We start from the raw sequence: 21,537 nt of genomic DNA, 5'->3' as shown, positions 1-21,537 counted from the left end.
TGTTTTGGATGGCATTGGACTGGTGGATTTGCTTTGCACCTCTGGCACACCTCTGGGAACCCGTCATGCGTCTCCTCAGCCACGTGTCCCTGAGCAAAGCTCACCTTCCCACACCAAGCTGGTGCTACGCTGCCAGGTTGCAATAAATGTTGTTACTGCAGCAAACTGGGTTTGGTGTACAATCAGCAGCACTCAGGGCAAGCAGCTTGGGCATCATCTCACTTGAGCAGGACTTGACAGCTGAAAGAATATCGAAACTTTATGAATACTGGATTGGTTGAGACTAGGACTTACCTCCATAAACTTATTTTCCCACATCCACACGGTCCACACAGGGTGGGCTGAATGTCATCTGGGAAAGGCCAAGTGACCGACAGGACTTTCAGTGGTATTGAAACCTTTTCCAAAGCTGTACGAGTGCTTCGCACGCAGGTTTCAGAAACCCTTTCAAGTACCATAATCTGATGTTAAGGTGCTGGACAGGGATATGCTGGAGCCCAGAACATCCCAAGTCACCCTCATTTCAGTACGAGCTGGGATTTTTCACACCCAGACACATGTACACAGGCGAAAAGGAGGAGTTTAGGCATGTAAAGCACTGAAGGACAAGTTTTCATTGTAAATCATTACGCTCATAGCAGCAAACATTTTCTCCACACTCATCCATAAATTTGTAGCAACAGAACCGCCACCACACACACAGTCTATCCAGGGGACAGTACCTGTGCTCCTAACCAGCCCAAAAGACACACAATTTAAATCAACCAAATCATACGCTAAGGGAAAAATTGTGACTTGTTCACATGGAAGAGCTCCATGCTTGCTTAAGCAATGCTAGGGACAGATCTGACCCAGCTTCAGCAGAAATTTAAGCAATGTTCACCTGATCCTGCGTAAGTCACCCTAAGAAGGGTGTGATCCATTGAGAACGACTGCTGCCTGCGAGCAAGTCAGTACTGATACACAGCCAAGCGAGGGAAACGCCTCCCAACACCTTAAACTGCTGTTTTGCTCTTAGCACTTCTGTTTCTTAATAAACACTCTGTTGGTGGCTCTGAAAGAGCAACCCGGCTGCTTTCTGTACGCGCGTCACAGGGAGCCTGCCGTGGTGCCGGACACATTAGCCAGGGCTCGCCACGCGAGGTCAGGGAACGCTGTCTGGTGCTCTGCACTACTCCTGCAATAAGCTCTGCACCACACCTCGAAAGACTGACTGATTACACGTTTCTGCTTCACTTTAGCAATTCATCTCAGCAGCCTTTCACTTACCTGTACGCTTCAAAGCTAGAGAGATAATCCCTTCATTATCCCCTTGCTCTCCTTCGCAATTCGTAGTTTATTTCAAAATAACTGCAACATTGTACTGGCAGGCAGGAATGAAATCCTGGGTTCATCTCCCAGGGAGCTGCACGTGTTCCTGGGAAAACACCCATCTCAGAGCCAGCAGAGAGTTTATCCCCGTGGCCTACCCACACAAATCACTTTTGCAAAGATTGACTATGGGGGAACCAGCTGTTTCAGTAAGAACAAGACTCTCAGGTTTTTCAAAGCAAGCCACGAAGATCCTGGCCCTAATTATTCGCTCACTCTGTTCCGTCACAAAGTATAAACCCTACGGCCCTAATCTCCACTGTCACTGCTCATCTGCCCCAGAGAAATTCTAGCCCTCTGAATTTTATCCTATAGATTCTGTATAGGCATACAAATAAGGCACGTTTTTGTGCTTCCCTAGCTGATATTTCAGTCACCCGTCCTAGAAACTGTTACCCAAAACAATAAGCTCCTCTGAGTGAGCATCAACCATTCTCCGTGAATATGTCAATAACTGGAAAACATTAGACAAAGCTGAAATAAGTCGTGAGGCTACATAAGTGTTTGGAAGATACAGGAGCATTTGTAACTTCCACAAACCCAAGACAACTAAAATGCTCTTTGCCGGGCTAAAGCAGCACACAGTATCCCCTCGGTTAGGACACCACACTTCCAAGGACCAACGCTGAGGAACAGGGACAAACCAAACCTCCCTCTCAGGCGAGAGGAAACACACGCCAAGTGCCTTCACGCAACTGAGGAAGCGCCTCGTTCGGCACCACAACATACCCCTGCTGAGCCAAGGCCGACAGAAGCATTCTAACATGGCGCCTTTTCCTAAAGATATTCCCCGCTTACTCTTCAGTGAAGCGTAAAGCTGATGGTGTTTCTGTGGCCTGACCTCAGCTTCTCCTAGCCTAATATAAATGTTACACCTATCTCGGGAGGCAGCGAGCTCTTCCTGCCAAATCCCAAGAGCCCTCAAGTCCTGGCTGCATTAGTCCTGATGTCGTGAGCTGTGGGAGAAGGCAAACAGAAAGAACAAGGCTCTGCGGCAAAACAACGTAGAAGCAGTGCAGGGGACAGATGTGTAAGAGACAGCGGCATTGGAGCGAGTCTGACAGAGGCACGCATTCCCACGTCGCGCTTCAAACATAGCACCGCCAAGGAATGAAGCTTCACACGTGCATATGCACACCGTAACGGAGAATCAAGGTTCCTCCCGCCTCCGACTCAGCAACTCCCAGCAAAACCCGATTCCAAAAAACCTCATTCCTGCTTGAGGGGATGCACTTTAAAAGCCCCCTAAACACCAACTATTTGTCACTTTTCTTTGAGGCAAAGCCGGGACAGGGGAGATACACCTGGAGAGGCAATTAAGGTGACCGGGACAACAGGGAATGATGGCAGATGGCAGTCATGGGGGGTGCTGGGTGGAGAGCACCCAGCCGACACCAGCATCCCCCAGGGAGAGACCGCCACACAGCCACACAGAACGAGGGCACACGCAGCCTTTGCCCCTTACCTGCTCACTTAAGCACCGAAACATACAGAGGTTTTGAAAGAAAAGGTTTTAGAAGTAGTCTGCAAAGCAAGCTTAACATTTTTCTGCTTTGAAAGGTCTCTGTTTTGAAGGACGCAGAGACTGGGCACCATGCAGTGCCCAGACCTTACCTGTGTCATAGTGAACTGTCAGGGGCCTGGAATAATCACCAGTCTTCTCTGGGTGGAAGTCCACCGTTACTTGCATGGCATCGCCAATCCCAAGAGTCCCAGCAGAGGGATCAACAGAGAAAGGGCTGCAACACGGAGAGGCACATCAGGATTATTGTGGGACCTTTGGGGACTACGTTCCTTCTGCCGTCCAGCTCACTCCAGCTCACCTGTATTAGCAAGGGGCCAAGAAACCACAGTCAGCAGCAGAAAAAGAGAACATACAGGGCCAGGAACTGAGCCACCGACCCAACTCCTGAAGAGCTCCAGCCCTCAGAAGATCCTAAGCGATAAAATGACCTCGTCTCCCCCATACCCTGCATCCAGTTTTCTGCAGCAAGGCTCAAGAGTCTGACTGCTAGCGATACGATCGGAGGAGGGTTTTTGAAGGGCACGGAGATGGCAAGAGTTATTTGCATGCACAACTTGACACTGAGTTCCTCAGGAATCCGTCTTTTCCTGCCACCTATAAACCTCAAGAGATGCAAATGTCAAGGCAATACCTGTCCCAGTGAGATTACAGCCTGGAAATCAGACAGGGAGAACAGAAGTTTATTCTTGAATGACCGGAGAATAATTAGACTTTAATGGCAGAATTAATCTATCTTTCTTTTTTTTTTTTTTTACCTTGAAAGCATCCTGGGTTTGCCTCAGAAAGGGCACATTTTATCAGCATTTCAATGAAAGCTGTTCTAAGCAAAGAAAAATCTGTACAAGTGCAAAGGCAGATTAGAGTGATACAGAAACAAGAAAACAAGACACAAAAGGAGTATCCCATTTACAGCCTGAACAATTAAATCTCTAGCTAAATGAAGCACCGCTAGCAGGAGCATATCAAGGCACCTTCAACAGGAGGTTTTCTGCGTATTCACAAGCAATGCAGTCTGGGGCTCTGGGTTGTAATCCAGGCTTGGTAACTGTTTGCTTGGCCTACTAGAGAAATTCTGTGCAATGTGTGGGAAATAGTATGAAAATGTGTCGGTGTACTTTAGATTTAACAAGAGCAATTATGATTTGTCGCCAGGTAAACAGCTCTCAGCTGACAGACACATAATTCAGTCCTTTAATGCTCAGGGAAAAGTCAGATGCAACATGTTTCTGCACAACAGCAGCTGGGCTTTGCGGCTCTTGTACAGCCTCACTTAGAAAGCAAAAGTTATTGGATTTAGTGCTTTGCTGGTGGTCAATTTGTCACCTTAAAAATATTTTCTGCAGAGTTTTACAGTGATTGGGGAGTGCAGCCCACAGAAATAATGACAAAAAATGGAGCCATGCGCAAGCTTCGCTTCGCTCATGGAAGCAGTGACAGCTGATGAAATTGCTGGAGTTCCTGCTCATTAAGGAGACACTGATGCAATTGGGGGCCTGACCTGCTCCCATCACGACTAGCAAGAACATCGCCAGTGACTAACGGGGAAGCATTGGGCCCGCAATGTTCACGTGCTGGACCTGAGGCTTTTGAGAGGGAGGAGGAAAGCCAAGGCGCCGCCAGCCTCAGAACCGGGCTGCTCTACATGGCCCTGCACCTGCGCTGGGGGTTGTGCCTGGTTATACTGGGCAGGACTCTGCTGGTGCTTGGCGGGGATCACTGCCTGCTGTGGGAAAGGCACAGAAAAATTCCCCCCCACCTCTTTTAGTTTGTTGTTTTTACCAGAAACATTGCCAGAACAGAAAAGCTGCCGGTTAAGGGCCACACTTCAGCACTACCTCCCATCCCATGCCCTTCCTACTCCATCCCCATGTCTGCATACCCCTGCCCTCAGATAGCTGGGATGGGAATGACACTCCTGAGGATGACTTCAGGGGATGCCCGAGAAAGTAGATACCTTCACATCTTCAAATTACCAGAGAAGAGGATCCCACCGAGGTCAGGACTCATTCTCAGGACTGAGAAACAGAGCACAAGTCAGACACCGCACCTCCTGCCTCCCACCCCACGCTGTACCCACAGGACAACTTGGTTCCTGATGTAGCAGGAGCTTGGTATCCCTCACGTAGACCTGCTTCTCCAAGACCCAGAGGGATGTAAGGTCCATGCTTCACCTGAACTCTGAACTTCAGTCCACATCACTAAGCTGTTCCCTGCAGCCTACAGATAAGAGATGCTAAGGAAACGTCCCTGACACACTAATAGCCACACGGAAACCACTGCCAACAGATGAAGCTGGCAGGCTAAACTTTGGCCTTTTAGCCATTAATTGTGAGCTGTTCTTTACGGTAATTCTTGTCCTGTTAGATCTACCCTTGTAATGAATAACTACTGCTCCTGACAAAACAGGAAAGATAAGGTTTGGAGGTTTATTAATAGCTCTTCTTCTGACATGCTTTTCAACTACGTCCATTTGTACGTTTGCTTTGTTGTACAACATCTAAACTTTCACAGGTCCAGATCTCCCAACGGTGCCTTGCAATCCCCAGCTTGTATAAACTCATCTAGCCGCACCAATCTGAGGGAGACCTTCCCAGCAGAACCTGCTGAGATCTTGCCCGTAATTGCCCTTCAGAAAGGGAACAACACCAGATTAGTAAGCAATTTCATTGTGATCTGCCTTGGCGTTTACATCTTGCTTGCTTTCACCAGGCATCAGCTCCCCAAGCTGGGCAAAAGTTAAATCCCATGAGGATACCACGGGCAAAATACTCCTGACAATTTAGCAACCAACTGACAAGTGAACAACGCTGACAGTTCTGTGGCTCAGCTTTCCCGACTACCGCGCTGCCTTTCCTCCTGGAACCATACGTTTAGTCAGTGCAGCGTGCAACGAGGCTGCAACATACTTCGTCCCATGGTATGTTTCTCTTCTACAACCAAAACCCCTTTACTCCTCTGGTGCCTTAATTTGCATTATAAAATCATCTGAGTTTGTGAGAATTGATTTCATTAAAAGCTGCCTCCAACCCCAAGACCGACGGTAAAATTACTGGTGATTGAATTGCCCCCTCTGTCAACTAAGACCTATTGCAGGAAAAAAACCCCAAAGATCACTTAATCTTGGCATACATAATGTTTTGGTAATGGTATAAAAGCCAAAGTCGAGCACTGTAACCACTCCAGTAAACACAGTCTGTTAGGTCAAAGCATCCAAGACTCCATCTCCATACTGAAAAAATCCTGCACAGAGCCAGCATCTCACAAGCTCTCTCTTTCCCTCTTTCCCTGCACGTAGGCTCTGTTGTCACATCCCTGTACATCCCATGGTAACTCTCCAGCCCCACACCTCCATGTAGTATAATGGGTACTGCAGGGAGGGATGCAAGGCGACTCCTGGCACTGTGCCATGTAGGATCATTTCCTGAGCTTCCAGAGCTTGGTGGGACATTCCTAAATGGACCTTCTCAGACAGATCCTCTCTAACCCATAGCACAGCACAGCACAGTGTAACGTCAGGAAAAGGCAGTGCTGCACTGAGATCTGCTTCCAGGCACCATTTTCAACTGAAATGTACTGGAATGACATTTATCTCCGTGAATGCCGTGGAGAAGAAACTCACTATCCAGCCTTAACAATGAGAACGGCAGGAAAAGACTTTCTATATTTATACTATTATTATTTTTTTTATTACTACACTATGCAGTGAACAGCTGGGTATGGACATGCAGGGGGAGGACAGGCACAGAGCCAAGCTGCATAATGGGGAGTGCTTTGGTGTCAGGGTTCCCACACACACACACACCCCCACCCTTTACGAAAGAGGAGTCAAAACGTGTCCATGTTTTCTGGTAGATACCACGGCAAGGGAGAGTTCTGAACAAGCAACAGCAGAAGGATGCTGAATTGGCTCCGTGGATTCATTTGAGAGTTCTGCCGTGGAGTAAAATACACCACACAAGTCCTTAGATAAAGTTGTAAGAGGCAAGGAATGTCCTTATGAAGTGACCCGCTGCAAGAGCAGAGCTCGCAGTACTGACCGAGAGGAAAGGTTAGCATTGGAGATGGGCTGAAAAATGCACTGAAGGTGAAAGCTGGTAGGTTACGCTTGATGCCAAGGGAATTTTGAGAAAGGAGGCAGAGAGAAGTGATACGAGCGGCGCATTGGACTAGGAAACTGTGGCGCCTGCAGCTGCCTTGCAAAGGGGCAAGAGCCTGAATTCGCCCAGGCCAGAAGACAGAAGTTGCAGCAACTAAGAAGTCTCAGTTGTGCAGAGAGAGAATGAAGGACACAGAGGCCAGCTGATGGTCCGCAAACTTTGATCTCTCATTCCCTTCTACCCCACTAAGCCTCCTCCCCCTCTCACGTGCACGCATGCTTACACATAGCGGCACACAAAACTATTATGTGATATTGATGTTGGCTTTAACACAACACTACATCCGTACTCAGCAAAAGTTAAGCACACACTAAAGCTGCTTCAGTTCTCCACTAAATAGGAAGAGACTAAAACAGTCCTGAATGTAAGTCTGTAAGGCTGGCACTCCTACCACCTATGCCATAACTCTTAAATACTGCGTCTCGTATCTACACATTAAGCTCTCCAGGACAGGAAACACCACGCATTAATGTCCAAAGCACAGGTTTAAGTGTTTGTGATGCTGAACAATCATTACGGGAGTCATTCAAAAGAATGCAATGACATTAAACTAAAAACTTCCCCTGTCGTTAATAATGATGCAGCCTTGGTCACAGCCTCTAACGCAGGGAAATTAATCCCCTGACATGAGGAGGAAAACGGTCTCTCCCGCGAAAGCCTCTGTAAGTAGAGTTGTTCAAAGACAATTAACAGCTAATGACCTACTCGCCTGTGGAGCAGTGTATTGGTGAGACTCTCCAGCCAACTTGTCATGCCAGCTGGGAGGCCAGTTCTTTTCTGCTGGGGCTGCTGGAGCCACTGAGCTCACCTGGGACCTCGGGGCAGGCACCTGAGCAACTTCTCACAGCACAAGCAGCAGGGAACCCACTGTCACCCAGCGCAGTCCCCAGCACTGGCTGGAGAAACCACTCCTGGCACACCATGGCCTCATCGCACAGGGAGAACGTGGTTGTTCTGCTCCCAGGCTGCAAGGGGACGTGGTGACCTGGTCAAGAGTGGGGAGCACTCGGATTTTGAGTGGAGGATACAAGCTTGGGGGAGTACAGTCGAGATACTGGAGGGCTGGGCTGCTATTCAGGGGACACAGCAGAACCGCATGCAGCCGAGGGATGGAAAATGCAAAAACCTGTATTTGGGATGGAAGAATCCCTGGCAGTGCAGGCTGGTGGGCACGAAAGCCTTTCTACAGAAGAGGAGCTTAGGGGCTGGAGCACAGCACATACAGGGAGATGCTGGGATAAATGGCTTCGCACAGCCTTGAGAAGGAAAGACGAAGGCTGGTATCACTTGGTCTTACTTTTCGTGTTGAGTGCACGCCTGATCAAACTTTGACACTGGTCTTGCTCTGAGCACTGTGTTTGCTCACATGATCTCCAGAGGTCTCTTCCAAAGTTATTCTAGGATTTTATCTTCTCCAGCAGCCCAATTCCATTTCACGTGTTCCCCAAATTTCTCATATTATTTCTTATACATCTGTGCATATATATAGGCAGATGGTAGACAGACAGGCATTAGAGGAACTCAACCTTTAAGAAAGTTCCCGATGAGGAATTCATTATGACATTTCGCTGAACACTTAAAGCAAAAAAAAATAAAAGAGCAGAAAGACAGGAACCTCAGAGTATTTAAAAAAGAAATCTGAATGAAAGTGGGGGCGACCTAATTAGAATAAAACGCTGCTTATATTCAAAGACCATCAGTTTGAAATTTCAGACTGGCTTTCAAAAGGTCATAACGAAATGGAAGAGATGACTGATGCCTTTGGCTGACATGGGAAATCTTACCAGCTTTTGATCTCTGCGCACACGCAATCCAGTTATTCAGAATTGTACTTTCTTGTGTAGTTTGAAATAAAGCTTTCGTAACGCTTCCCATCCCTTTGTTGCAAATCAGGACTGAAACATTCAATTGGTGAAGTTCAGCATAAAATCCATATCAAGCAGGATTCAACGTACGCCGTATCACGCGATAGAACAGTTGGCAAGGACATTGCCAAGAGATGCTACACACGACTGGGTACTTGTTTTGGTGGTGACAAGTAGATCTGGAAATCCCAGAGGGAAGCTGTACAGGGATTTACAAGTTCCTGCCTATGTATTTCCACAGTGAAAAGAAGCAGCCTGCTTGAACAGCATCCTGGAAGCCTGCTTCAACAGCCTTGCCAGGCTTTGGTAGAAGCCTCTTGGACCTTCGCATTTCCCAGGAGAAAGAGCAAAGAGCCTTCTCTTGACCCCTGTTTTCCTGGGGAAGAAACCGAAGCAACTCAGGTGCACTAAGGCAGACGGCACGTCTTTGCTGCATTCTGGACCTCAGCTCCTACACCAAAACCTCTGGGACCAAGCAACACGGAGCTAACTACCAGCCAGCTGAAGTGGTTTCCTTGCAGGTGCAGTTTCCAAAACGCATTACCCTCTCCAGTTCAGCAAACTGGAAAACCAGTGACTGTCTTCTCAGACCAAGAGGAACAGTACAGGCTGTCCACGACACAGCACACATCAGGCGCTTGACCAGGAGACTGCCGAAATGCCACGTGCTTGTGGCCTCCCAGGGAATGGGTATATTTGGTCAATAGGGCCACATAACCATTTCAGAAGGTACTGAAGATCAAGGGGGTTGCTGGTAGCTACAACAGCGTGCTAGAGCACTTTCCAGGAGATCTGAGAGAGACAAAGCTCTAGAAAAGGCTCCCAACCCACGCACCAGCCATTTGCTGCACCTTTTGCCTGTGCGCCCATCGGCATTCTGCTTTGGGGCTAAAGTGCAGGTTTGAAGCCGCTGCCAGCTCATCTCCACTTAAGAGCTCATTCTAATGAAGAATAGTGGATCCCAGGGACCAGATCAAACCTACTGGAAAACCAGGTTCTGGACCCCACAGGGTTTTTGTCAGGGTCTCAATACCAGTTGCTTTGATCTATCATCTCTGATTGCACTTGCTACTATAGACAAACTGCTGGTAAAGCTGATGATAAATTCTTAAATGTCTCTTCCACCAGCTCAGAGCTTGCCCATTTCTTAACACTGCCTTTGGTCTTCAGGAACTGAGCTCCTAGAGCTGTCGTCTGCCACGCAGGATCTTACACAGCCCGAGGGCAGTCCAGCTGCCTTCCTACATTTGCTCGTTCAATCTAACAGAATCAGTCTTGCACGACTGTGCACTGAAGACACCGTTGCACTATAAAACTCCACTCTGCAGCTTGCAGAGTTTTAGCAGAGGCTGCGCCATGCTTCAAACACTATAATCAACAGCAAACCCCACGTGCCCTGCCCATTTCCAGCCACGGCAGTACAGCAGCCCACACGCTCTGGCTCCTTTTTGTTGCTGTTTACCAACTGTATTATCACACAACAGTGTTTTGCACAAAAAGAGATGAGCTCCCTACCTCTGAGGGCTGATGCAGTAGCGGGCCGCCCCGTTACCGATGTTGCGAACCAGCAGTGTTTTCTGGGTGCTGTACTTGACTGGACAGGCTGAGAAGTTCACCTGGTCGGGGAAGTCCAGGATAGCTCGGGCACCTATAGCTCGGAGAGGCACAACAAACTTCTCCCCTTTCTGTGATGCAGATGAGCTCGTGGAAATAATCCTGCGGGGAAAGAAACAATCTCAGCACAATGCTTTTAGTACTTTCCCCACGGCAGAAGGAAAACTGCTGTTTTCTATGGCTGTAGCAGTATCACTCAGTAACGCAACAGTACTTTTTACCTTCATGAGCTTTCATTCCAGTAGCATGACTTGCACAGGGTCGTTAACTTGCAAAGGAGAAACAACCCCATTGATTCACCTGCTTTTGCAGCAAGCTGGCAGCACCACAATTATCTGATGCTTTGATTCCGAGACACCAGAACAGTCTCTTCATGCAAGGGATCACAGCACTAACGCAACCTGCTTCGATCGCCACTGCAGACTATTGGAAGCACCACTGAGAACCCAGCTGTGCCACAGCACTAACTCCAGTGCCAGCAACGCGGCGACCTCGTTGAAGCTTGGCAGGGGATGCTCAGGTACACTTTCAAAAGGACTTCACCACATGCATAGTCAATGGTCAGTCTTCGGTGAAATACTTCACAAGCTGGACACGGTAATTGCGGCAGCGTCAGGGCAGTGCAGGGTACGGCTGTATTTCCTGCCCCTTCTCACAGCGTTATAGGGCCAAGGCTGGGGACACGCACCCTTCAAAAGCCACCTGATCCATCTCCCCACACCAGAGCTGGCTCAGCTCCAGACCCAAACTGTTTTTGCGAGAGGTTTCACAAGTACCTAAAAGCGCTAACAGTTCCACCCCTGCCCTCAGCAGCCTATGCCACCTCTGCGCTAGAATTAAAGGGTGTTAGTTCTTCCTGTGTCTGAACTCCGTTTCCCTTTACATCTCACCCAGCCTCAGGGGGCACAGGAGACAGCTCTGGCTGATGCCGTAATCACACCCCTCTGTAAGGTCTGTTCTAGAGGAGTAAGTGACGGCGTGCCTGGTTAGCACACCCACCCCAGGCAGGCGGCATCGGGAGCTGCACACGGGGGACACTCAGACACCCCACCAGAGCAAAGCCGGCTGTGCAGTCCCAGCCACTGCCTTCTGCAGAACAGAGCCAGGCAATCCCCCCCGCGCCCCGGCTGTCTGGCGTTTAGCAGCAGGAAGGCAAATCAAATTACCAAAATCATGTTACTGTAGAGATGAGCAGAGCAGTCTCCAGATGTATGGCGTGGCATCGCTGCGCTGGAACTATCACCTTGCCCCCACTGAAATCAGTGGTAAATCTGCTGCCATAGGGCCAGGAGCCATTACCCCCAGCAGCGCTCTTATGGATGAGCTGATAAAAACTCTGCTTCTCGTCACTCACTGGCTGCCCTGATTTTTTCCTCAGTGCTTTTAATTAATTTGATATTTTTATCACTGTTGAAGCAGCAAGCGCTTTAGGATTTTAATGATTTAGGAATTGCATACAGCAGCAAACTCCCTTCAGCAGAACCGATCCAGACTCCCCCACAGCTGGGATTGCCTGCTCCCGTCCCCATCCCCTCCTGGAAGGGCCCTAAGGCAGCCAGCCCAGGCACAGACACGTACCTATTGCTCTAACGCAAGCGCTGACAGCCAGCGCCTCACCCACCACCCAGCACCTCGCCTACCACCTGCTCAGCTGGGGTTTAAGCTTGTCAGTACAGATGCTGCCCCATCCAAGACAAAAAGAATAATCTCCTTTTCTAGACATCTCAAATATTCACCCTAGAAACTGCAGAAGGGCTTTTGCTTTTCCTATTTGGAAGGTAAAATACTAGGAAGGGAACTGCAGCAAGCAACCTGCATGATTTAATACCGCATTTCAGGAAAGCGTTTCATCTTCAGCAAGTCGTTCTGAGTTAGCAATTTTGTACTCAATCTTGCAGCCTAAGCCCTCTAAAATAAAAGCTATGGGCAGCCCATATGAATTTAAAGCACCTATTACCTGGCTACTTCACGTCCTGCACTGTTTCGATCCTCAGAAACTCATTAGCAAATGAAGAATGTTATTTGCTTTTGTTGTTGTTGTTCTTTTGGCCACACTACTGTAACAAAGGCATTGCAAAGCCAATTGAAAGCTACCTGCCTTATTAAGTCTTGGCATGCCATATTTACTTAGCTCCCTCTTCCAGGTGCCAGGTAGGCAGAGGAGGATGCAAGTTCAGATCAGCAGGAGGATAAAGAAAAAAGGAACTTCAACAACTGGAGCTACTTGGAGCAAGTAAAAGGAAGTAATTGTCAAGGTGTTGTCATTGCTAAGGAGCAAATGGATCAACAGCAATGCAATTAAGAGCCCAAGAAATAAATCCCCCCCAAAAGCAAGCACAGGCAGCCTTCCCAGCTCCGTTGCTGGTGAGGGGCGCTGGGACCACCTGCACAGCAATGCACAAGGGATTTCTCCAGGGACCTGAGGGCAAGGCTAAAGCAACAAGGATTTGGTTTCACAGAGACAACCACGACCTTGAGAGAGAAAGATGCCTCTCGCCATTCATGCAGATGCACATTATGCTCCAAGCCCCCTCTCCAGGGACACCGTGGGACATGGCATCCCGTGCAAGGCTTGACTCAGCACTTCAGAGCGGGCTGACCCTTCAGCCACGCTCTACCACCCCACCAACGTGGGACCTTGCACCAGGCTGAATGCAGCGCCAGCCCAAACAGGGGGAAACCCAAGGCAAGAGGGGTGCTAGGCAGAAGCTGGCTGTTTGTGCCACTGTGAACCCATGGTCCCTTAAGCTTTTGAAAGCTGAATTGCCCTCCCTTGGGGGCAACAGGTTGCAAAGTCTCTACTGCAGCACTGCCTCGTGTTACCAGGGCACTAACCCTGCTACGCACTTGCTTGCAGCCTAGGGGCACAGTTGAGACCAGTTCAAAATGTTGTTCTGCTTCGCAACTGCAAACCCTTAGCAGACTGTTTAAGACCAGGTTTCTAAATAAACGTGCCTGGATGACAGAGGGGTTGCATCCCATCTATGCTTTAAAGTTTGCTGTGTTTAGACACAGCTTCAGGCTATAGGTTTTCATGAAAACACGACTTCATCCTGCATACAACTCCCCTCTCAGTTTCACGGAAGATACAGACAGTTGTACGATGGCTCCCCTTCTCGTGCTCCCCTGTGACAAGCAGTAAATTACAAGCTCTGGCCTTCCAGGTATCACCACTGGCGTCTGAACTGGCACCCACTGAGACTGAAGCGGCTGCTCGTCTTGGGTGTTGTTTCAGGCTCTTTGTAAACTCAGGCTAACAGTAATTACTGTCGCACAATATCAAGCCTAACTGCCCAGAACCCCAAACTCAGATGTCAGTTTCCCTGCATAACCTATCCCAAATGCTTCACTGAATTCCTTGCAGCAGCCAACTTGCAAAGAAAAGATCCTTGTAGCATGAGGTAACACAGCAAGCCAAGCAGGGAAAGCTCCTGCTGAAACCCTGATATAAAAAAAGGCTGGAAAATAAGGGCCGTGACAACAGAGGAGAGACCAGAGGATGAAGATCCGTTCGCAGCAGAGGGGGTGCCCCTGCGCCTGCCCCCCTCAGCCGCCGGTTCGCAGGAGTCTTTGAAATGAGTCACTTGGCTTCAGGTTCCTGTGGCGCCGCGCCATTTGCCTTGGTCTTCTGCCCCTTTCCTCCTCACAAGAGTCATCTTAAAAGTATTCTTGGAATAGCTTCTGTGCACAACAAAACATCTAGCAGGGCTGGGCTGAATTTTAAAGGACTTCATTTCAGTCATGCAATAACTCACCGTCCTGTCATATTCCAGAGTAATCAATGTGCATTAATTCAGTCTCCACTGAGCATCAGCAATGAATTTCACAAACCTCACAGACTGAACTTGCACTGCCTGAAAACAGTGCACTGCTACAGTGAAAAGAGCAAGAGGACAACACAGAATAAGCTCTGCTATGTTTTTATGTGCTTCTTGCTTCCTTCTTCCTTTACAATAAACTACTAATAAGCCTGAAGGACGCACAAATGGAAGTATTTCTGTCTGTTGTTTATCTGCCGGTCAGTGCCACAATGGTTTCCAGTTCAGCAGAGGCCGTCAGACCATAACGCAAGAACACACGGGAACAGGGGCTGGCACGAGAACACCCACGCTGTACAATGGAGCCATAAAACAGAAACGTGCAAATCAGAAGCAGCAAGAGTAACAAACTGGAAATGTTGCCCAGCAGAAAAATTAGCAGTTCATTTATAACACAAGTGCCAATAAACCAAGAGGCGCGTCAGCTATTCCTTTTCTGACAGTCTGACCACGTGGCACATTCCCAAATGACTGCGAGACAGTAGGAAACTGCTCATTTTCCAAGAAAGGGCTACGTGGCATTTCAGCCACTAACAACTCACATGGCCCTATTACTTAGGGCTGAGGCACAATTTTACTCCTTTCAATCAGGAGTGACTTCACTGAAGTCAGACTTACTCCAGGGAAGAACAGATTCAAAGCAAGAGAATGACACAAACCGGCTCCTCATCAGGAAGACCCAGACCCCACTTCACTGGGTTACCCACAGTCCCTGTGGATCATGCAGTATCAGAGATGTAGGAGTTATTCAAAGGCAGCACTCCTGAGCCTTCCACAACTAACACACAGATACTCTGCAGGCAAGCAACTGCAAGCCCAACACAGGTGGCTTTACAGAACCATCTCCCAAAGCCTGCCTCTTGGCTAAGGGCTTTTCAAGGTGCTCTGCACATCCTGACCATGCTACTGATGCATTTCTAGCTGAGCGACAGCACTCCGGCACTTTCCTGACTCACACTCCATCAAGTACGAGACAAAAAGTTCGATTTATACAACATTCTGGTTCTGCTGTAGAGTCCCCATGTGCTCCTCACCAAGCAGCCCACATCCCTCTCCCAATGCCCTGCAAGGAGCACAAAACCCAGGTCGGCAGAAACCACCAGGGTGTCGCTCAAGCTGTGCAGAGGACCTCGCTGGCACAGCTCCCTAATGCCACACACTCACCAGTTCAAGGGCAAGACAAGGGACAAAGTACTGGACATGAGTGTTCCTGGGAGTTACCTCACCCTACTTCTATTTGGGGTGATGTTCATGTGTTGCTCTGCTGCTTCTCTGTAGTTGAAGAGCAGCTCTTTGCCCTTCATGGGAACCGATTTACTTCCATCCCAAAAATGAATGCTCATGAATACTAGTCAATCACATTTTAAAGGAAGCAGTGTCCCCTGCAAAGCCTACCTCGGTGAGATTAAGCTCTTATGTCACTTGGGCAGTATGGAGAACTGCCCTAAGCCAACATCATTTTAACCTTCCATACGAATGACGTAAAACAATTTCTCAGTCCCTCCGCAAAGCAACAGATCATTTCACAAGCATGGGGAGCCAGGCACCACAGGGCATTTCCTCTCTAGTTTGCTACAGCCATGCTGTTTGAGGATAGGACAGGGTGTTCAACTACATCTAAGCAGCAAACGGAAGATGAGAGAACAGCTGTGCCCAAAGAGAGCCTGCACCTCTGGCCTGGCACAGAAACACCAGCTGGCTCAGAGCGACCCCCTCACCTTGCATCACCCACAAAGTCACGCAAAGAACTGTGCCAAGAGGCAGCAGAGTGCTGGTGCAAAGAGTCAGCCTGTCTGTCTGTGTTCCCCTGCAGGGCTTCCTCCCTTCCATGCCAGGTACTAAACCCTTTTGCGTTAACAAGCCTCCAGGTAACACCGCCGCCCCTTCACATCACGGCACAGTGCCAGACTTGCCAGGGCCACAGCACCGACGTTCCAACCTCCGAGCAAAAGCATGGCACACGGGGCAGGGAATAGGTGCCAGCTGACACAGCAACCACAGCCCCATGCACGCAGGCACAGCCACACCAGCGTGACTGCCCAAAGGCTCCAGGCTAACACGCTGCCTGCAGATGCTACCTGCCCCTTCACTCCTGTGTGCGCTCCAGATGCCTCAGTCCTCTGCAGCACACCAGCCTCCTGCTGGTTAAAGACATCTGGAGCTCAGCGTGTCTGGGCCAGGCTGGCTCCCTGCCACGAGCACAGCGCATCTTCTCCCCTAGAATCACAGCTGGAGCACAGGTGGGCAAGTATCCTCAGGGGCAGCACAGCGGCAAGGCTGGAACACAGAGGGTATGAAAAAGCATCACCTTCGCTCCAGCCCAGGGTGAGGCAGGGAACTGGTTGCCAGATGGGAAAGGGGAAAGCTCTCTGGATCTAGCCATTCCCCTAGCGTTTTCCATCATAATTAAGCCCCTAACATCGAGTAGAGAGGTGCGATGGCTAAACACCTTATCAGCACCCCTCCCTGCCATTTCCCTACTGTCCCACGTGCGCCTTCCCCTGAAAACGCCCAGGAAAGCACAGGGAGGGAACGCACAGCTCGTCAGTCCCTGCTGCGGTGGCATCGCATGGTGCTGCCAGCCAGGATGTGACCAGCTGCAGGCTGCCTGACCACAGCCTAGAGCAAACCTCGCAGCACGGCATGGGCTATGACCGGTGTGCAAGAAAAGTGCCGGCTTCAGACAGAACGTTCCGCCGTCTCACTACTGCAGCCAACACGATATGCATTCAAGAAGCAACTCCAGTTTTCAAAGGTGGTGGTCCTCACTCTGATCAGGCTCAGCTTTGGGTCCTCCAAACAACAGGTTTGTATTTATGCAAACAGGCTTTTGTATTTATAATTATCAGAGCAAACCCGTAATTATGCAGCAATAGTCAGATACTAGAAACCAACACCATGAGAGGCCACCCCACCACACAGTGCACTCTTATCCCTGAAGCCAACAGACATGGCATTAAACGTTCCAGCACCAAAGGATAATCACAGTCTGAAGCATAGAAGAGCCTCCAGCCTATGACAGCATCATCTTCACCACAGGAAAAGTTTCCCCCAGCTGCAGATCCAGTGCAATGCCACCGAAACCAGGACAGTGCCTCAAAACCCACAGCAGATGCCCTGTTCTGAACCCAGCCCCGCAGGTTCACCTCCCACTGAAGGCACACACCTCTCGGGACCTCCAGTCTCACCTTGTTCTCATCAGGGGAGAAAACGATGCGGAAAGTCGCAAGCATGCCAGGCAGTACCTTGCGGCACACAGCATGGTGGCTGATCAGCTTGAAATAAGGTGAGCTCTCCAAGATGACCTTCACCAGCCCAGGAACCTGCAGAAAAGAGAGGAAAGTATGATCTTGCAGCTTGTGGAAACAGGAGGAGAAGAGGCCTGGTGATACCACCTTCACAAAGCACTTTTAGCTCTGGAGGTACATACACGTAACACGTAAGAGTGAACATTAATCCCTTCTGCCTGGGCAAAACAGCTCGAGGCCAGAGGCAGCAGGGCGATGAAGGAAGGGCCAAGCAGGGAAGACACCAGCAGCACGGCGGTATAATATCTGAATCAAGTCACCCGTGTATTCAATAAGCCCAGAGAATCTGCTGGCTTCTGCCCGTACACATCCAGGCAGACATGCCCCTAGAAGGGGCATGTATTATCTGAACGCCAAACAGTACGTGTTAATCCTGGCGGAAGGAAGAAATTCACTTTAACGTGCTGGGTTTGAGCGGGGCAGTCAAGCTGCGGTGCTACAGTCATGTAGGCAGACCAGCAAGAGGGGACCACAGATACTGTGGCCTTACTGGGAATAAAAGCAGCAAATGAAGAGCAAAAGGAGGAGACCCAGGAAGACAAAGAGACAACCCCAGAAACAGAGAGATGTCTGGGAAAATCCAAAGGGAGCTGGAAAGAAGCAAGGGAGAAGCACAATATGCTACAAGGAAAGGCTGATGCAGAGGATGAGAGCCAGCAACCTGGCCAAGTGATGGAAAGCCAGGCGACCCCCCAGGCTGTGCCTATCAACTAGGGGCTTCAAAGGCATTTTCTGCCCCGAGATACATGACTGGCACTGCCTGGTGGTGGTTTCATTATTAAAAGCCAACCTCTGCTCTCCGGAGGCTCCTGCTGCCTGTGACTGTAGCCAGGCAGCTGCCAGCGCAGGCAAGCCAGATCCCTGGGGACCCCTGCCCACCCCCAGCAGGCCCTGCAGGCACCCTGCTGCACGGTTCTGCCCTCTGGGGCACCACCAGCACACAGACAGCACACAGGCATTTTCCTAGCACATAGAGAGCAACCCCTGAGCGCCAAATCTCAAAGTCTGAAGCAGGTGGTTTGGACTGGTGGGCAGCTTCACGGATCAACAACAACCCCACATGAGGCTTGGAAAAAATGGAGGCTCATTCTGCGCCACCCACCCGAGCCTGGTAACCCGTGGCCAAGGCAGTCCTGAACTCTCCAAACGCCCTTGGAACCCAGCAATGTCCTGGGGCGGCGAGTTCCAGGAGCCAACTTCACAGTGCAGACAAGCATTTTGGTCACCATGTCCCTTAGAAGGGGAGCACGTGTGGCTCAGACCCTCAGCAAAAGCCACCCAGAACATCTGAGGGTGCTGAGGAACAGCCTGAAAATAGAAAAGCAATTTTACAACACAGGTAAGAGCAGGAAGTATATAGTACAGCACTTCTGTAGTTGCATGATTACAGAGCCTCTATGCGGAACATATTTTGCTGTCAGCTGGATTTTTATGGGGCAGACAACTTCAGGCTACCATGCAGTGTAACTCAGTATGATTCAGAGGAATGTGGGAAACTGGCACGAAAAACTTGAGACGGAGCACAACGTTGCTTTTCTCCAGGACATCGCCAAAAGCCAACCAATTTAGAATATAACACCCTCGCAGGATTATCCTCTCTGTCTTTCTGTATTTAAAACATACCAAAGATTTTCCTGGAGCTTATCTTACTTTTACACCCATGCTCTCCAGTGGTTGAGCTCTAACTAGCTTCAAAACTACATTGTTTTGGGAAAAAAAACACAGTTCACACATTGCCTCCCCCTTCACAGGGCACGTAAATCCCAAGGTGCAGCTTTACACAGTACAAGTTTATTATCGTTTACTGGGAATGGCAGAAATGTTAATGCAGATGATCTTTTCCACTTGAGGAAGCATGAATAGAGCAAATTAACTGTTTGCCTGTTGGCTGGTACTTGGCAAAGATAAACATTTTGAAGTGCTGCATGGATAATGGAGCAGGTGAAGCCAAAGACTCAGTGGGAATGAAGCAGAGAGTAGGAAGAGAGAAAGTGAGGACTGAGGCACATTTTAATCAGGGACGAGGATACCTACAGCAAAGACTGCCCAAAATTCAGCGCAGATCACACCAGTGGCATCCCCCGGGTGCAGGCGCCCATGCTGCATCTTATCAATGTTCCCAAGTTAAATGCCAGACCAGGAATGGTGCAGTACTCTCCCAGAATAACTGAGGGAGCACACCCGCATCCTTCCTTGCCAAAGGGTCTTCCATTTTCACCCATATCCCTGTCACAACCTGTTATCTCAGGAGATACTTGGACTTGCTGTTCTTCCACCTGCAATATGCCTCGACAGCTTTTTTTTGTTGTCCACCTGTTTGCCCTCCCCAACAGGGAAATTTGGAAAGGAGGCGAATTCACCGTCTCTTGTGCACACTTCCATCTTCCCATCCCACCCTGCCCTCACGCATACCCCTTCCTCTTCATTACAGAAGAGTATCCTTAATTACACCCCTCTTTCTGACCTGTCTCTACTGCCCGTGCACTTACTGCTATGTATCAAGAGAAACCCCTGCGTGTATGAAAGTGCGCAGGGAGAGAACACCAAGCTCAGCTCCTTTCCTCCCTCCTGCCTTTTCCCACCAGCTTGCCCTTGGCACATGCCTCATTCCAGCAAACGTTTCCCCAGCTGAAGTTCAAAAGGTCCCAATTTCCCTCCTGACAGTGGAACAAAACTGCTGACATTTTTCAACTTTTCCATTCTCAACTTTCTTGGGAAGTCTCAAAATGATCGTTTTTTTCAAGTAAAGGTGGAGACCTTTGAGGGCACTTTACTCCAAACAGGCCGTGGCTCTCCAAAGGGGAAGCAGAGCATCACGTTGTCTCAGGAAAACCTGAGCAGAACCCAATTAAGCTTAGCAGGAGCCTGAAGGGGCACCTAAAGGCCTCCCGCTGCTGCTGCTAAATCAGCCTGCTTCCACTGCTGTTTCAAAACACCTTTCCTGAAGCGCTGTTACCACTAATTATAACTTACCCCAGCATAAAGTGGAGAAGACCCCACCCCGAGCTCTGACAGCCCGTTCAGCTCTCTGTGCAGCTCACCCAGAGGCAGAGGTGCCCTGTGGAAACTGAGATTAACCATGGAGCCACCAGGACGCGGTGCACACTCGAGGGAAAGCACGAGGGCAGGGAAGAACTGTACAGCCCCCAACATTCCCACCCGTGCAGGGCTGCCACGGGGAAAGGTGCTGACCAGAAAAGCTCCTTTCAGCTAGGTACCACCAACACACAGCCAAAACCAGGGGGAGAAACCTCAGCATGGCAAGATTTCCACCGTCTTGCAAAATAAAGGCGGTGAGACGTTTTATTCTGGATGCGCTGTGCTGCAGCAGGCGACTGGCTGTGCTGTGCACCGCGCGGATGACACTGCTCTCCAGTTCCAGCACAGGGTTAAACTTCCACATCCCAGCACTTACCTTGTCCACGTTCCTCAGAATCAGTGGCACTTCATAGACCTCATCGGGGACGTAGCTCTGAAATACCACCTCTGATGGGAAAGGCCGGAACAAGCTCTGTTCCAGGGCAACTGCCGAGAACTGGAGATGCAAAAGAGAGCAGAGAGTTTCAGCCGCGGGGAGAAAGACTCATCGGTGAGAGAATACAACACTGGCCTCCAGCGAAGGACAGTCCCTTGGTGAGTACGCCTGCCCAGCTCACGCTAGGGGAACAGAAGCTCACCCACCTGTGTTCTGAGCAGATCAAAAGTTTCTGGGCCACACTAGAGCAGGCTCAAGCGAGCAGCTCTTTTGGCAGGTGTTTCTCCAGGTCTCCTTCTCCAACAGGCAAGGCAGCACTTACCTCCGGCAGAGCCCTGGGCTAACACGGTCACACAGCTCCAGAGCACTCACTGCAAGAGCTGTAAGCACTCGTGGAGCAAGGG

The 21,537-nt window shown here is 49.7% G+C and overlaps 1 pseudogene; it reads right to left on the bottom strand.

The window, feature by feature from the left end:
* The window catches only part of LOC130153738 (hydrocephalus-inducing protein homolog), a 66,659-nt pseudogene that overhangs the window by 42,419 nt on the left and 2,703 nt on the right, over positions 1–21,537 (bottom strand).

The sequence above is a fragment of the Falco biarmicus genome, chromosome 8, assembly GCF_023638135.1.
Source record: "Falco biarmicus isolate bFalBia1 chromosome 8, bFalBia1.pri, whole genome shotgun sequence".
NCBI classification, from domain to species: Eukaryota; Metazoa; Chordata; class Aves; order Falconiformes; family Falconidae; genus Falco; species Falco biarmicus.
Note: the sequence above shows the minus strand (reverse complement) of the source record. Positions and strands in the feature narration are given on the sequence as shown.